The sequence below is a fragment of the Callithrix jacchus genome, chromosome 10 (genome assembly GCF_049354715.1).
Source record: "Callithrix jacchus isolate 240 chromosome 10, calJac240_pri, whole genome shotgun sequence".
Lineage (NCBI taxonomy): Eukaryota > Metazoa > Chordata > Mammalia > Primates > Cebidae > Callithrix > Callithrix jacchus.
This window is the reverse complement of record NC_133511.1, coordinates 106,723,607-106,741,015: the sequence shown is the minus strand read 5'-3', so window position 1 is coordinate 106,741,015 and position 17,409 is coordinate 106,723,607. Positions and strand designations below refer to the sequence as shown.

The 17,409-nt window shown below is 38.1% G+C and overlaps 1 pseudogene; it reads right to left on the bottom strand.

The window, feature by feature from the left end:
- Positions 1-1,820: 1,820 nt before the first annotated feature.
- On the bottom strand, positions 1,821-2,726 carry LOC108593924 (large ribosomal subunit protein uL6 pseudogene; annotated as a pseudogene).
- Between the last annotated feature and the right edge of the window lie 14,683 nt (positions 2,727-17,409).

Below are 17,409 nucleotides of genomic sequence, written 5' to 3'. Positions count from 1 at the left end.
AATTATTTATACCTACAACAAAATTGACTAGATAAGGTAACACAATAGCCACATATTCTAGGAAAGAAGACCTGATATTTTTTATGTCTGTCATTCAACCCACATGGTTAGGAGGAATATTGTTATATGTCTATAACATCCCTTCATGATAGATGAATGTTCACAATTGCCTTGCCAGTTAAGTGGTCTTTCAATCTGTGTTTCAAATATCCAGAAGCATGGTGCTCAGTACCTTCCCAACAGTTTTCTGTTCATTCTTATTGTTAAAAAGTAAATAAATTCCCAAGAATGAGACAAATCTCCCCAGTGTCTCTCTAGCCTTTGCTGTGTATCTACTGTTACCTAAATCCAGTCATCTATTTAGTCAGGGCAGCCAGGACCCAAGGGGACTAAGTATCATATGAAGATAAATTCTGAAAAATTACTGGAAGCCAATATGGCAAGTAAGTTTGCCCTGACTACTCTCCGTTGTACTAAAGTGGCTAGGTTTCTGCTTTGGTTTCTGTAGCTGAAACTAGAGCCCAATCTGAAGCCTAATTTGCCTAGATAAGATCCCGATACCTTTCTGAGTTTGTGTCTTTAATCTTTTCCAGATTGAATCTTGTTCCCCATATCCACCCTCCTATATACTCCTTAGCTGTTGACTTGGATCCTGTTCTGAATGGACAAATCAGTTGGAAGTATCCACTTTTGATCTGCTACATGTTTCAACTAGCAGATTGACCACTTTCAGTACCAGAGTGACCCTGGAACCAGTAGGACAGCATTCTATGTTTTTTTTTCATGCTAGGATCTAGCCCCAAACTAGGGCTAATTTCCCCAGCCTTGTCCATTCACTTATTTCATCCAGTTTATTTCAGTTAATCTTCACACCATTTTGAAAGAGATGCTTCTATTATTCCCATTTTACAGAAGATATACCTAAGACACAAGGAGGTATAACTTGCTTTAATTGACATGGCCAGCAAGGGGAAAGGACCATTTGCCTTGAGTCTGGACTTAGCCAGACTCTGAAGCTATAAAGAAGTCTCATCTTTCTTCTGTATTGAAGTCCATCTCTTAAATATATTATTATGCTTTTCCTTCTCCAGGTTAAACAATTCCTAGAAACTCTTCATCTTGTAATACATTTTCTATCTCCTTCTTTTCTTCCTTCTTTCCTATTTTTAAAAAATTACTTATAACACAAATTATCATTCTCAGTTTCTCTCTCTCCCTTTTTCCACTCCTCTTTCTTCCCTCCTCCCTTGCTCAAATAAGGCCTTGCTTGTCCCTAACTCCAATGCCTCAGATCTGTCTAAGCACCTAACCAAATCACACTCCCAGATTTTCTTGTATATTTATCATTTCTTCAGGGCCTGGAAGAGCCACTTTTCTTCACTGTAGAGAGGTATCAAATTTGGTTACCATTATTTTTTGTGCTACTTAAAGCCATTGATAGAATGTTCGACTCTTTTTGCAGAAGTGTAGTATCATAATAGTACTGCAAAGCGTGTCAAACTGGACATCTTTCAGGCTAAGTGAATTGTGAGGGACCATTCAGTGTGAATGGTTATCCATCATCTGTAGCAATATTTCTCTTTTCTTACAGAAACCCCATTCTTTTTGTTCATAGCTCTTTTTATATCTCCTCTGATTAACATAATGTCATTCCAAGTGCTTTTATAAAATTAGTGGGTTGGTATTTCTATATCTTTTTGTATGATTGAAAAATAAACTTCACTTTGCATGAGTTTTTTTTAAGAAAACGTCTCAAATCAATAGAGGTTTTTATTGTATCATTAAAGAATTGCAAATAGGTCTTAGAAATTACCTGGTATTTTGTTTCTGAAGCTGGACAACTAAGTCTCATCAGACTGCTGAACTGTTCCCTTTTTAGAGACATAGATAATATCCAAAAATTTTCCAATATTCTTGTTTTTAACTGTTACAGTTTGTTCAATCCAAGTAGCTGAATTTGAAACAAGCTCAATGTCATTCTTCAAGGATAAACTCATCTTTCTGGGACTGAGATACTGAACAAGCAGCACCTGGCCTTTGCAGATGTATTTTTCACCCACGAAATTTCGAATTCAACAAGATCTCCTTTGTCATGGGTAATGACATTGATGGCGAAGTGAGCATGTATGGACCTCATGCTACAATGGAAGCCCAGTGCAACCCCCTTGCTCATGTTCTATTCATGACTACAAACAGTGCAAACAGTGGTCAGCTCCTTTCTATTTCCCCACCATTTGCCAACCCAGAGCCTCTTCTTTCTCTTTCCCAGGAGACTGAGATGTACATTGATGTGATTGAAGTCCCTCTGCAGGGTCTCTCTGGGGCCCTTCACAATATTTGTTTGTCCCTTCAGAGTGATATTGACATTTTCAGGAATGTCGACAGTCTGATTGATGAGAAGGTCTTTATTCTCGCAGTAGATGCAGCAAAGAGCTACTTAATTTTTAAGAAAGAATCTTTCTTAAACAAAAAAACAAAAACAAGTGGCATGTTTCTTTCACAGCCCTCAAGGGAACCTAATATAAGTAGGTAACTAAAAGTCAGTAGTCCTGATATAAGAGGGATTGAGAAGAAAAAGAAGGCTACAGAAAGATGAAAAGGGCATGTAACTGAATTTGTGTTTAGATCTGTCTTCTTGCCAGTCCGATCTCTAGTCTATTATGTCCAACATGATTCAGAAGTATAACAGTCATCTCACTCCTAACTGAGCTTTGATTAGTCCCCATTGCCCCATGACATGACTGTCACTCTTTCAATGTTCTCCTTTTAGTAATGGATATATGTTTCTCCTAGTTGCCCAGATAGAAATATTGAAGTCACGTTAACCCTCTGTTCCTCTTACACCACATATACAATCTATGCATAGATTCTGCATACTCTAACTATATGCTGGATTTAAGCACTTCTTACTGCCTTCACCGCAACAGCCCAGGTCCCTTCTACCACAGTCTTATCTGGATTATTGTGGATGTCTCTTAATTGGTGTCTCTGTTTCCATCATTGATCTTCCACAGTTTATTGTATACATAGCAGCAGTACACATAAGTCTACTATGCCATGTCTGTACTTAAAACCAACAGCCTCTCATCACACCCAAAGTAATTTCCAAATCCCTTAACATGGTGTATAAGGCCTTAGTTTATTTGACCTTCAGATATTTCATTGTTCTCATTTTTACTATTTCTCCCTCTCTCCTTATACTTCAGATTCTGTAGCCACATTGCTGTTTCCAGAAACTCAAACATTTGAAATACACAGCCTCTTAGGAGCTTTGCATCTGTATAAAATGTTCTTATGCCCAAATGAGTATGGCTCACTTAGAGCCATGAATCCTGTCACACTCTGCTGATGCTACTCCATCAGTCAGGGACCTTCCATAACTACCTTACTGGAAATAAGTAGACATTGCTTTTTTTTTCTTAATGGCAGTTGCACCATGAGACCTATTGCCAACTGATACCCATTTGATTTGTTTTCCATCTGCCCCATGAAGATAAGAACAAGGTATGTTATATTCAGCTGGCTTCCCAGTTCCTGAAATAGTGTTTCACACATTTTAGGTACACAATCTATTTTATTCCAGTGAATGAATGAAAATATAGCAAGCCTTTATGGTTTGAAACTGGAGTAAAGTAGAATGAGAATAAGTCATAGAATCAGGGAGAACTTGAGTCTGAATCTTTTTCTGGTTCTGCCCACCTTAACTCTGGCAAGTTGGTTAACTCATACATGGATAACATATATGATTGCATATATGGATAACATATATATGTGGGGGAGAGAGAGAAAGAGAATAACACATATAAATTACTTGGCACCATATATGGTCCCTGGAACTCAATAAAGGTCACTTTCTAACCCTGCCTATTGGGCTCTGCCTTCTCTAAGTATCCCACTCACCTTGCCTGGATCATGTCTTGACTGGTGTCTTAAAGAACTTCCTTCCTATCAGAAAGAACTCAGTTGAGACCCATAAGGCTCCCACTACTAAGATAATTGGGGCATCTGTGCCTGTGCTTGTTTGTAAGCTTGGCTTGTTACAACCTGTAGACGTGTTTTTCGACAGATGTTTGACATCATTTGTCTTCCAGCACAGACAGTACCTTGATATGTGGTGCAGTGTATATTCAGGTTGAAAACTGCCATCTAAATTAGTGCTACATGAGGCAGTTTACCCAGAGCCTCATGCTGCTACTGCTAAAGGACGACTCAAATCCTCTGGCTGTGTGTGGGAGGGAACATGACAGTTCCATTTAAATACCTCTGCAGATGCACTAAGTTCTGAAAGACACATTCTCTGCAGCGCACTGTGTTTCTGTGCAGTCATTCTGTCTGTTCACTCTCAGCTGCAGTCTAACAGAGAGGGGAAGAGATGGCTTGTGTTCTGAATCAACATGTCGTATCATCAGCCTAATGGTGAAGAGGCTGACTTCTGGACGCAGACTGCCTGCATTCAAATGCTGACTCCACAACTCCTTAGCTATAAGGCCTGGGCACTCCAACAGCCTCAATTTCCTCATCTGGAACTATTATAGTACTCATCTTTTTGAGTCTTTGTGAGAATTAAAGAATACCTTTCAAGTAAGGCACTTAAAAGATTTTCTGGAATGTTATAAGTTTTAATATTAAGTACAGATGATTATTATCATGCATAGAATAAGGTGGAAGAGGAGCAGAATTATGAATATTAATCTCAGAAAGGGCTACTTAAAAAACCTGGTTGAATCTCCTATAAAGATGGCATATAACTAACTCTAATACGGACCAACGTGGAAACAGAAACAAAATGTACCTAAGCAAGTGGGTTCCAGGGGAAGGAAAAATTCACTGGAGGCTGAGGATGCGTTAAGCATGCTCTGTATGAAGAGATCACCTAAACAGGCTTTGGGTGAGCAACAAGCCTGTTTATTCACTCGGGTGGAAGCTGGCGGAGTCCGAAGAGACAGTCAGCAGAGGGTGGTGGGATAGGAGCTGGTTTCATAGGTTTGGGGTAGGCAGTGAAAAGTTACAGTTCAGGGTGATTTTTTGCAAGCTGTGGGGGTTGTCACAGGGTCCAGTGTCACACGGTTAGCTTATCAGTCAAGGCAGGAACAATGAGAATATGTTGCACGGTCTGTTAATCAGGCACTGCAGGAGCTAGCTATTCTTCTTCTTTTGTGGTTTTCCTTTACTCCTGTCTTTCTGGCTCTGGAAGGCCATTTGGAGGTGTATGTGTACGTCACAGGGGTCACCATGGCTTGACTATGATGTAGTCTATGGTGCAGTCAGTTCAAAGGACTTTACAGGATGGAAGTGAGAAATGTATAGGAAGGAAGGAGCTGATTTACTTGTGATCCACAAACTGAAACCTATTTAAATAGGAGTAAGCGATATTTGACATTAAGGAAAGACACAGACATGTTTAAAACTATCTTAATATGAGAAACTCTGAGTTCAGAATCCTTTTATCACATGTCTTGAAGCTTTTAAGTGAGGAATTAGTATTCACATTGGCCAAGGTTGATGGGCAAGGTGGTAGGGAGCCTTTATTATGCACCAGGAGCAAAACCGTTAGCTTTTTTACCCTATCCTAAGCTTCCCAGAAAGGGAGTTCCTGTCTCCATTTTACAGATGAGAAAACAACTCTAGTGGGTTAGGTAGATTAAATTTCTCTTAGCTAGTAGAATCTGGCCTTAAACCCAGATTTACATTGTGTAGATTCCACATTCTTTCTACATTTTCATGCTACCTGCTAATAGATGCTGAAATTCATTCTTTTGATTGAATGCAGAATGAATGAATGATTCATTCTTCTGAATGAATCATGAAGAGGCATTCCTCAATCCCTCTTGGTGATTAGCTCTACATGACATAGCCTTTCTTCATGGCATAGCACACATAAAATACAGCAATATTTTTCAGGCATGCTGAGAAAACGAGATGAGGTTGTCCTTGGCTTCTGGCTGCCCTAAGCCCTGCCTGGACTGAGGAAATAGTGTATCTAAAAATACCTATGCATCTTTGATCTCGGTGCACTTACGTGTTATATACCTGGGCTGGAGGACAGTGACCCATTAACTCAACCATATTAGCTGCTCTTGCCCCTGTTTCTTTCTCTGGGTTTCACTCAACCTCAGGAGAACAGATGGCACAAGGAGATCAATGGCTCAAAGAGCCCCACCACGAGTCCTGCTTAGGAAGCCACCAGCAACTCTCCTTTGCCACATGATTGAAAGCTCTGTGCAGAATAAATTTCAGAAAACGAGCATCCTCTCCAACACCATTCCACATTTTCACTGTGCCATGAAACACCATATGTATTTATATCACACGAGTGGCAATGTTTAGAAGAAAAACCTTTTAAGTCAGTTTTCACATTATTCCAAATGATGGGAAAAGATCATTTTGTTTCTCTCTTAGGGATAGAAAGGCAGCTTTTTTTCTTTTTAATTTCTTACCAGCCATCCAAAGGATCTGGTGTTTCCACACCTGTGACAAATATCCTCTAAGATGTGCAGTGTCTGGGACACATCTGGTTAGATCAGCAGTGCTTGTATAACTAGACTTAAAATGGTGTGGGTTTCTCCTTCCTGACTGAACAAACTTAGCATCCCTCCCACCTTCACTTTGACTATATTTATAATCCTGTATCCAATTGCATCTGGGAATTATTTCATTGTCTACTTCCTGAACCCGTTTATTTCACCGGGCTATGCTGTAGGGTCAGCCCTATACTTGGAATCCAATTGTTTGTCTTTGACACATTTGTGCTTCAAACTAAGCCTTATGTACTGGGCCTTCTTTCCTTCCAAATTTGGAATTTTATTTTGCTCCATGACCTTCAGACATCCACAGACACATGCCAACATACACACTTCTGTGCCAAGTAAGGTTCCTTGACAACCAGCCTGGGCAGAGCTCCAGGTCTCCTGCTTACCTGGGTGAGTAACACAGGAAGTAGCGGGGGGTACAATGCAGAGAGGACAAGAATAGCTTCAGTAGTGGCAGCTGGGAAGAAATTGTAGGAGGCAAGTGGGTTGATTCCCTATATATTACATTTTTTGACTCGGAAAGCAAAGATAAGTTAACTTTTATGTGACATGTTATAGTTTTTGCAATGCTTCTTACATTGCGCTATCTGTTTTTAACTCAAAGAAGTAGTTTTATATCCATATGTTGGGCCTTCCAGAAGAACACTTTCTCTATTGCACTGATCTCTATTGCACTGTTAATTTTAAGTACCAATGAGTGGCTACAGTCCTCTAAAAGGTCAACTTTTTAGAAGCATTAGTATTACCTTATGTGTTATCATAAGCTTCCAGAAGGGGATTTGTTTTCTAAGCCAAGAGAATTCAGAGACTTCAGCTCCAACTCATTGAGGTTGCTATATGGCAAATTCAAGTTATAGAAGAGCTTAAAAGTATATTCTAGTGATAGCTGAGGGATGGAAAGGAACTGAGAGCCCAAAAGGATTTTCAGAGAGTGAAAATGCAGTTTAATTGGACAGTGAATGGCAAAAGTGGAGAAATTCCTTTGGTGTTCTTGTCAAAAAACTCGACAGTGGGTTTAATTAAATCTACTTATTAATAATGGGCATATAAAGGGAGCAAATATCTGGGATTATAGTTTATAGTGTATAAAAATATGGAATTAGAAATTTCAATATTTCGATATCCAGTATTGACTAATGATTTGGCAAGTGGCAAAGTTCTTGCAGAAAGAAAAGAAATACTAGCCCTGCTGGAAGGCCATTCTTACACACACTTTCTGAGTGAAAAGAAAGAATAAGACAGGGATTTACAGGAGCATAAACCACTGCTTTCTTCAGTCTATGTATCAGGAGGCTCTGTGAAGTAGGCAGGAGTAGGGGTGGAGTGGAGATTCAGCATTATCAGCTATGTTTGGCTACAGGCTAAAAACCGCAAGCTTGTCATCTCATTAAGAGAGTCTCTCCATTCACTCAACTCTTCATCACCTCAGAAATAGAATATAGTTTTACAAGAATACATTTTCTGGCTTTCCATTCTCCATGAATTCACACACACATACACAGATACACACACACATCACACACCACATATGCAAAACACATACATAGCACACACACTGCATATATATTACACACACACACACCACAGACTGCATACACTTGCCACACACACACTCTAAACACACCACATGCACATACTACACATATCACACACACCATATGCTCCACACATACACCATATATGAACCACACAGAGGCCACATGCCACATACCACACACACCACACACATACACACACATGTCAAACACCACATACCACACGCAGAGATGTTTTTTATAGCGTACATAGACATCTGTAGATACCCTCCTATTTCTGCAGGGAGAGCTTTCAATCTCTAGACTCTCTGACCTCTCACCTGCATTCAAGGTGAGAATAAAAGGGACTTCAGTAACCCCCAGATCTTAGATTTGTGAAAACTGAGAAGATTGTGTAAAAAGTAGATATACCTTAAAATTAGAACACCTAACCCAGTTAGCTCGTCATAAACACATGACTCCACTGTGTGACGAGGCAAGGGGAGTTCTGGGCTCTCAGAACTAATAAGAAGCACCGATTTCTTACGTTGCCCTTTTCTCCCACATTTAATCTCCATAAACCTCGCACATTTCCTATCATACTTTGACATCCAGTTTTTGAAACTTTTTCAGTGTGTCCTCTGGAATTAACATTCTATCAGCAGCAGAATTGCCTGTATTCTTAGATTGTCTTCTGAGCATTTTCTTCATCTTTTCCCTTTATCCTCTTCAGTGAGGTGATTTTTTTCCCCACAAATTGTCAACCACCGGTTCTGGGGGAAGAGCAGCTATCTTCCTTCTCTCCACTTAAGCTTCCAGCTTTCCTCTAAAAGCCCTAGCTTGAAATCTCATGTCACCATTTTATGTCATTCACGTACCATTGCTCACTAGTATTCTTGCTTATCGATCTTTGAGTTACTTCTCTTCATATATAAATGATATTGGTTATTGATTCAATGTTCCTCTGTCTATCACAACTCTACTCTTAATTCTTGGCAATTTCAGTGTATATGAAAATAGTGTTTCTAGTTGTTCTTGGCCCCAATTCCTTGAGCTCCTCCTGTCCTCTAATGATCTGGGTCTCTATGCCACTTTAGTTCACATCCTAATTTAACTTCAATCCTTCTTTAATTCCAACTGTATATAAATCATGCTCACATTGCAGTGATTACCTGTCTTTTTCCAGATCAATCACTTTATCACTGTGACTTCAATAATCAACAGACTTTACTGGACTTCCATTCTTTTATCTTGCCAGTTTTTCCTGGCCCTTAAACATCTGGTTTGCTGTCACTGTCTTATTTAGCTTAAATTCAATGGTCAATCATTATAATTACTTTCTTGCATTTATCTTCAATTCCTTTGCCTCTCTCTTATTTACTAATATTCTTTCACAAAACATACCTTGGTTAAATTCAACTCCCCACCTATCCAGTGTCTCTGCCCATGCACTTTACTACCTACAACAAAAACTCTTGATTTTACTGGCAGGTTCTGTATAAATTGATGATGATAAACAAAAATGCAGGCCTGAATCATGCCATAAATTGTGAGTCAATTCACTCTTTCATTCTCCCACCTCAACACTCTGCTGATGGCCTTGCTTCTCACTTCACTGAGAAAAATGATGCAGAGAATGCTTTTCACTTGCATCAACCACACCTGTGGAGTCAACCAAAATCTAAATTTTGTTACTCTAGCTGAGATCTACACTGCTCAGTAAAAACTAGTCTATTTGTGCACTGAATTCTGTCTCTCCTTGCCTACTCGAAATAAATAAATAAACCATTATCTTCCCTCTCTCACATGTAAGGCATTGTTTTCCTTTCTACTGGAACCGTTCCCATCAGTAATCAAACACACTCCTATTTTTTCCCTTTTGAAGAAAGAAAAATGTTATGCCATTTCCCCTGCCAGCTTATGTACCATTTTCCTTTGTCTCTTTGCAATTTTTATCCTTAAATAAAAGTCCATTCTGTCTGCTGCTGATTCCTCTTTTCTCTTTTAAACATACTAACTCAGGTTTCCATCACTTTCAGTGAAAGTGTTTTGTCAAAGTTGCTATATGGTAAAGGCAATGGGCCCTTCTCAGTCTTCGTCCTATTTAACTACGGGAGCATTTGACAAACCGTGGTCACTTCTTCCTTCTTGAAACACTCCAATCATTTGTCTTTCAGAACCTTATATTCTTGGCTTTTCTTATCTCACTTGTCACTTAGTCCTTCTTAACCTTCCTTTGCTGGTTCCTCCTCCTTTTCCTGGATTCTTACAGTTAACTACTCCAGCGATCTGTCTTTAATTCTGTTGTTTTCTCAGTCTATACTCACTCCCTTGATTATCTCATCTGATTTTCATGCTATTTGCCAGTCTACTGGAGTTGCATCTCCAAAACACACTAAGATTCTCCACTACAGGCTGGTAGATACAACTGCCTGTTTAACATCACCCAAGTGGATGCATAATGAACATCTCAAAGTTAACATGTCAAACTTCTGATCTTCCTTCCAAATTAAACTGTATCTGCAGATCCCACTAACTTGGTCATAAATATTTTTTCCTTCTAGTTTCTGATACCAAAAATCTTGGTATGCTCATGGATTTTATTTATTTGCCCTCAAACTCTACATCTGATCTCAATGGAGTTTCTATTGTCTTGACCTTCACAATATATCCAGAATTTTAACACTTTCTATCACTCTGTCAGCCTCCTAACAAGTCTCTGAAAATAGTATTTCCACTTTGCTCCTTTACACTGTATTCTCAGTATAGCAGCCAGAGTGAGTCTGTCTAAAAATAAGTCAGTAAATATTATTTCTTTGCTCCAATCCTTCCATTGCCTCCTATCTTATGCAAAGGAAAATTCAAATGCCTTTCATCAGCCTACAAAGTTGTTAGCTCAACTGTTTATTTACGTGTTTTCCTCCAAATATATCTGCCTCTTCACCATTGTTCAGACATACAGAACATCCCCCTGGCTTCTTGTCTTTGCATGAGCTGTTCTTCTTCTTTTAAGCACTCTTCCTCCAATTTTCCACCTATCAAATTCCCTTCCTGTCTTTTAACATTTGCTTAAATGTTTTCATTACTCTGGGGCTTCTCCTGTCTATACAGCATAGAATTATGTCCAGCCTCCACCCACCACACACATGTACCCTCATACCCCAATTCTCTTGCGCTCCTTTTTTCTCCCATACCACTTGTAATTTTCTACCATGGTATATATCCTACTTTTAAAAATTATATGGATGCAGGTTACTTAATCTTTATCTCCCTTCTCTATAATGCAGGCACCAAAATGGCAGAAATTATTATTATTTCTTTTTTCAGTGATGGTATCCCAATATTCTGAAATGATACATGGAACATAATGAGAGCTCAGTAAGTATCTATAGAAAAAATAGATGATCGAATGAATAGATGAGCTAGCTATTCTCAGTTTTGTCCTAAGCCACATGTACTTAGAGAGGTGATACAGTCTTTGACATCCAAGACAGTTATTTATTTATAGGATGCTAGTTATTTATAGTATGAGCTTCTATATGTTATTGAATGTCATCCAAAAATTACATAACAGATACACATCTTTATTTTGAGGGGGAAAAGGGAAATAAAGTAAGTCAAACACCACAGTGCTTGGTATATAATAAGGGTTCAATAAATGCTGGCAATTACAGTGTGCTTTGTAAATAGTTGCTGCTTTTATTTTATATCTTCCTCTTGCTTCAGAGGGAAGTAGATAGTAACTATTTTCTTTTGCGACACAAGTCAGCATTTCTGAGCATCTGTGGCTTAGAGCTTTTGATCAGATTGTGTCAATAGTGTGCCTGAATTTAATGAATTTAATCGGTAAGCATATTGTTTGCACAGAAAAAAAGCAATTGTCTCTGTGTGATATTTGTTTCTGATTAGCAACAACAATTGCTTCTCCACTTTCAAGCTCTGGTTCATATCAGAGTAATGTTTCTGCAGTGCATACTAGATGGAAATGAGATTGGATTTTGTTTCGCTGGCAGCCTGAGTACAAGCCTTTTAAAGGTAAAAACAAAATACTCCTACACAGGGTACAAGTTCTATTTCTTTTAAATAGGATGTCATATTGCAAATAGCATAATGCAGCAGCAGTAAATAAAGAGCATTTTTTTTAGATTGGCATAGCATGGACGGAAATGTTCTAGGTGGGTTGTGCAAGACTTTCAAAATGAAAAGTGGGCCAAACTGAGGGAACCCTAATATAATTTCAAACAATGGAAACAGCATCTCTTCTTTAGGCTCACTCTCTCTCTGTATCTCTCTCACTCCCACTCTCTCTTTCTCTTTTTAAATTCTAATTTAGAGATTAGTTTTAAAAAAAGGGTCAAAAGATGGTAGGAATTTTGTTTAAAGAAAATTAAATGAACAAAATCTCATGCAAGTTTTGACCATGCTAATGTATGAAGACAAATTATAAATGAAATGACAATTCAACAGAAACTCATATTCATTTATACCACTGAGTTTGGCAAAGGCATCAAGGCATCTTCTCGAAAAATGATTGGCTGAGGAGAATAGAAGAAAAAGATTATTAAGAAATCTATTTTTTCATGGAGTCATAAAATATTAGAATGAGAAGGAATCTTTCTAATCATATCTTTTTCACCATTTGTAGGTGAGAATACTGATAGTCAGCAATGTAAATGTCTTGCCAAATGTCATATGGGAGGTGAACTAAGCTGCAATATCCCTGGATGTTTAGTCCTATACATTTGTACTCCACTCATGGTGATGCAAATTATTGACTTTTAAAATAAACAAAAAATGATTAAAAGGAAGAGTTCTTTTTGTTTTTTGGTTTTTTTTTTTTGAGACAGTTTCAATCTTGTTACCCAGGCTGGAGTACAATGGCGCGATCTTGGCTTACTGCAACCTCCACCTCCTAGGTTCAGGCAATTCTCCTGCCTCAGCCTCCTGAGTAGCTGGGATTACAGGCACGTGCCACCATGCCCAGCTAATTTTTTGTATTTTGAGTAGAGACGGGGTTTCACCATGTTGACCAGGATGGTCTTGATCTCCTGACCTTGTGATCCACCCGCCTTGGCCTCCCAAAGTGCTGGGATTACAGGCTTGAGCCACCGCGCCCGGCCAAGAAGTTCTTTTGAATCTGATAAACTTTTTAAGCATTAGTCATGAAACATCAATGTTAGAACTTAAAAGGAGAATGAAATTATACTCAGAAATATTTTGGGCATAATTAGACTAGCATCCAGATATTTAGAAGTGTTACAGCATAATGGTAGAAAATATATCTCTGCAATGGAGAGGCAGACATCTACTTCAGATGATTGTTAAGATGACTCATGAAAAGTCTTTTAACCTTGTGTTAGTAGATGCTCAAAACATGCTATGTATGCCCCTAACCTTCACTTAAATTTTCTTTCATCTATATCATAACTTTTACACCATAACTTTTGCTCTTAGAGAAATTGAAACGCATCATGAAACAGCTTAAGGACAAGACAGGTGAAAAGCCTATTTACATTTACATCGGTCAAAGTCTCAGCAGAAAATAGATATAGTAATGCCTTCATAAATGGACTATTAATAAAAGTAAAGACAGGATTAGTGGAAATCAGCAAAGAATGGTATAAAATGTCCAGGATTCATGAAATACTATGCAGCCATAAAAGGGAATGGGGTCATGTCCTTTGCAGGAACTTTGATGGAGCCGGAAGCTGCTATCCTCTGCAACCTAATGCAGGAACAGAAAAACAAACACAGTATGTTCTCACTGATAAGTAGGAGTGGAACAATGAGAACACATGGACATATGGGGGGAACAACAAAACTGGGGCCTATCCCTGGTAGGGTGAGGGGAAGGAGAGCATCAGGAAAAATAGCTAATGGATGTTGGGCTTAATACCTAGGTGATGGCTTGATCTGTTCAGCAAATCACCATGGCATATGTTTATCTATGTAACAAACATGCACATCCTGCACATGTACACTGGAACTTAATGAAAGCTGAAGAGAAATAAATGAATAAATAAACAATACAAGTAAATCAATAAAAATGTTCAGCATTAGCAACAGCATGCAATTGCTAACAGACCTAGGCTCAAAGTGGCAGAGAAGGAAGAGTTATCATAATCCTTAGGAAGAGGAGCTATAGCAAGAAAGAAGAGCTGGCAAAGAGGAGATGCACATTTTAATTTTTTAATTAAGCTTTTAATTTTGAGATAATCATAGATTCACATTCAGTTATAAGAAACAATACACACAGATCTTATGTGTCCTATACCTAGTTTCTCCCAATGGTAACATCTTGCAAAACTAGTATAATATGACGAGGATATTGACAATTACAGTGTCAAGATACTGGACAGACAGTTCCATCATCATGAGGTAACCTTGTGTTGCATGTTAATGGATATACTCATTTCCCAACCTGTCTGCTCACTGTCCTTAACCATAAGCAACCACTAATCTGTTCTCAATTTTTATAATTTTATCACTTAAAAAATGATATTTAAATTAAATTTTTCAGCAGATAAACTTTTGGGATTAACTTTTTTCATTCAATAATTATCTGGAGATTCATCTAAATTGTTGGGTATATTAATAGTCTGTTCCTTTTTGTTTCAGAGTAGTATTCCATGGTAAGCATATACTACAATTTTTTTAACCATGAGAATTCACAGTTTGTTTAGCCATTCAATGGTTTAACCATTGAAAGACATCTGAGCTTTTTCTAGATTTTGGCTATCATGTATAAAATTGCTGTGAAAAAAAGAAACTTTTGACAGATTAATCAGAAACCTACAGAATGGAAGAAAATATTTGCCAACAAGAATATGAAGAAATACTGAACATCACTAACCATTAGAGAAATGCAAATTAAAACCACAGTGGAGTACCATCTCACACCAGTCAGAATGATTATTATTAAAAAGTTCAAATAACAGATGCTGACAAGGTTGCAGAGAAAAAGGAGCATTTATACACTGATGATGGGAGTGTAAATTAGTTCTGCCATTGTGGAAAGCAGTTTGGCAGTTTCTAAAAGAACTCAAAACAGAATTACCAATCCATCCAGCAATCTCATTACTGGCTATATACCCAAAGGAATATATATCATTCTTCCATAAAGACACATGCACACATATGTTCATCACAGCACTATATGCAATAGCAAAGATATGGAATCAACCTAAATTCCTAGACTGGATTTTAAAAAATGTGGTACAGCCGGGCATGGTGACTCATGCCTGAAATCCCAGCACTTTGGGAGGTCTAGGTGGGAGGATCACGAGGTCAGGAGATCAAGACCATCCTGGCCAGCATGGTGAAATCCCATCTCCACTAAAAATACAAAAAAAATTAGCTGGGCATCGTGGCACACACCTGTAGTCTCAGCTACTTGGGAGGCTGAGGCAGGAGAATTGCTTGAACCCAGGAGGTGAAGATTGCAGTGAGCCAAGATAGCACCACTGCACTACAGCCAGGGCAACAATGCGAGACTCCATCTCAAAAAAAAAAATGTGGTACATATCCTAGGCAACTATGCTATTAAAAAAAATATGTGGTACATTGACACCATGGAATACTATGCAGTTCATTAAAATGAATGTCATCACGTCCCTTGCAGCAACATGGATAGAGCTGAAGACCATTAACCTAAGCAAACTAATACCGGAATAGGAAACCAAATACCGCATCTTCTTGTTTATGAGTGGGAGCTAAACATTAAGTACATATGGACACAGAGAAGGGAGCAACAGACTGGGGCCTACTAGAGGGTGGAAGCTGGGAAGAGGGAGAGGATTGAAAATCTACCTATCAGGTTCTTTGCTTTTTACATGAGTGTTGAAATAATCTGTACACTCAACTCTCATGATATACAATTCACCTATATAAGAAACCTGAATTTGTACCCTTCAACTTAAAATAAAGAAGAAAAAACTGCTGTGAGCACCTGGCATCAGTATTGTGTGCACATAATTGCTTGTATATCTGGAATAATGTCCACGAGTGCAACTGTTGAGTTTTAAGGTGGTTGTTGATTTGTTTTTAAAGAAACTGTTCATTGGTCTTCCAGAGAGGCTATACCATTTTACATTCCTGCCAGCAGTGGATGACCAGTCTAGTTTATCCACATCCTTGCCAGGATTTTGTGTTGTCAGGTTTATTTCATTTTGTTTTGTGTTTCAGCCATTCTTAGAGGTGTGAATTGATATCTCACTGTGGTTTTATTTGCGTTCTTCTCATGGTTAATGCTGTTGAATGTCTTCTCATGTGCTTTTTCGGCATCTGTACATTCTCCTCATGAAATGTCTCTTATGGTCTTTTGCCCGTTTTTAAATTAGACTGTTTGTTTTAAATAGAAAATGCATATATTTGCACATCAAATCCTCACATGAACTGGAATCTAGATCTTTTATTTCATAGCTATGTCAGACACCAGCCCAAAATGTGAGTCTATCTACTTGGGAGTTCTTCAACTCTTATTTTCTGGAATATTCAACTTGGCATTTCTGAATGTGGTAACATGAATCAATCTCTCTTCACTTACAAGGGAATATGAGTACAATTCACATAAATGGAGGTATCCCCACAAATGATGCACCTGGGAAGTCAGAGCGTCTTTTCAATGTAGTACTTTAGTAAGAGTCTTACAAATTTAATATAAATTTCAAAATGTTCCTACTGAAGGAAAAAATATTTCTTGCTATTGCTGAAGTCTATTTTGAATGTTGGTTACTCTTTCTTGATTGGGAAAGACAGAAAGGCACTGTAAAATCTTCCAATTAGTTTTCTGTTTTATTTTACGTTGTGTTAAGAAAAGACGGGGAGTAACACCTTTGGTGACACGTGTTTAATAATGCAGGACCATTGCTTCATTTCTGTGATTCTTTAGAAATGAAGCCATTTGAGGACTAAATTACATGAAAGTTAGTTTTTGTAAATGCAATGGAGAATACTGGGCATTTCAAAGAAGGTCATGGCACTTTATTAAAATCATCATCATCATAATAAAGAGCCTCAAGGGAAGGGTCAAGTGATTTTCCTTATCTTACAAGAAGGAAATCTGACACTGAAAATAAAAAAAAAATGTTTTGTGGTTGCTGCTCAATCTATTCTTAATAAAGGTGATTCAGTTTTTATGCTAATTCAAAGATTTTTTAAAAATAGAAAATTTCTCTGCTCAAAGACTTCAGTGATTATAACTGGTCCTCAGGGTATAATTCCATGCTTTATCAGGGCATTTGAAGACTACAAATTGAGCCTCTTCTGCCTTTTAAGTGTCTGATCAAACCGTACCTCTCTATGCTCTCTATGTCTGAACACAGTGAAACACTTGTCATCTACATCTGTGCATTTGGTCTTTGCCA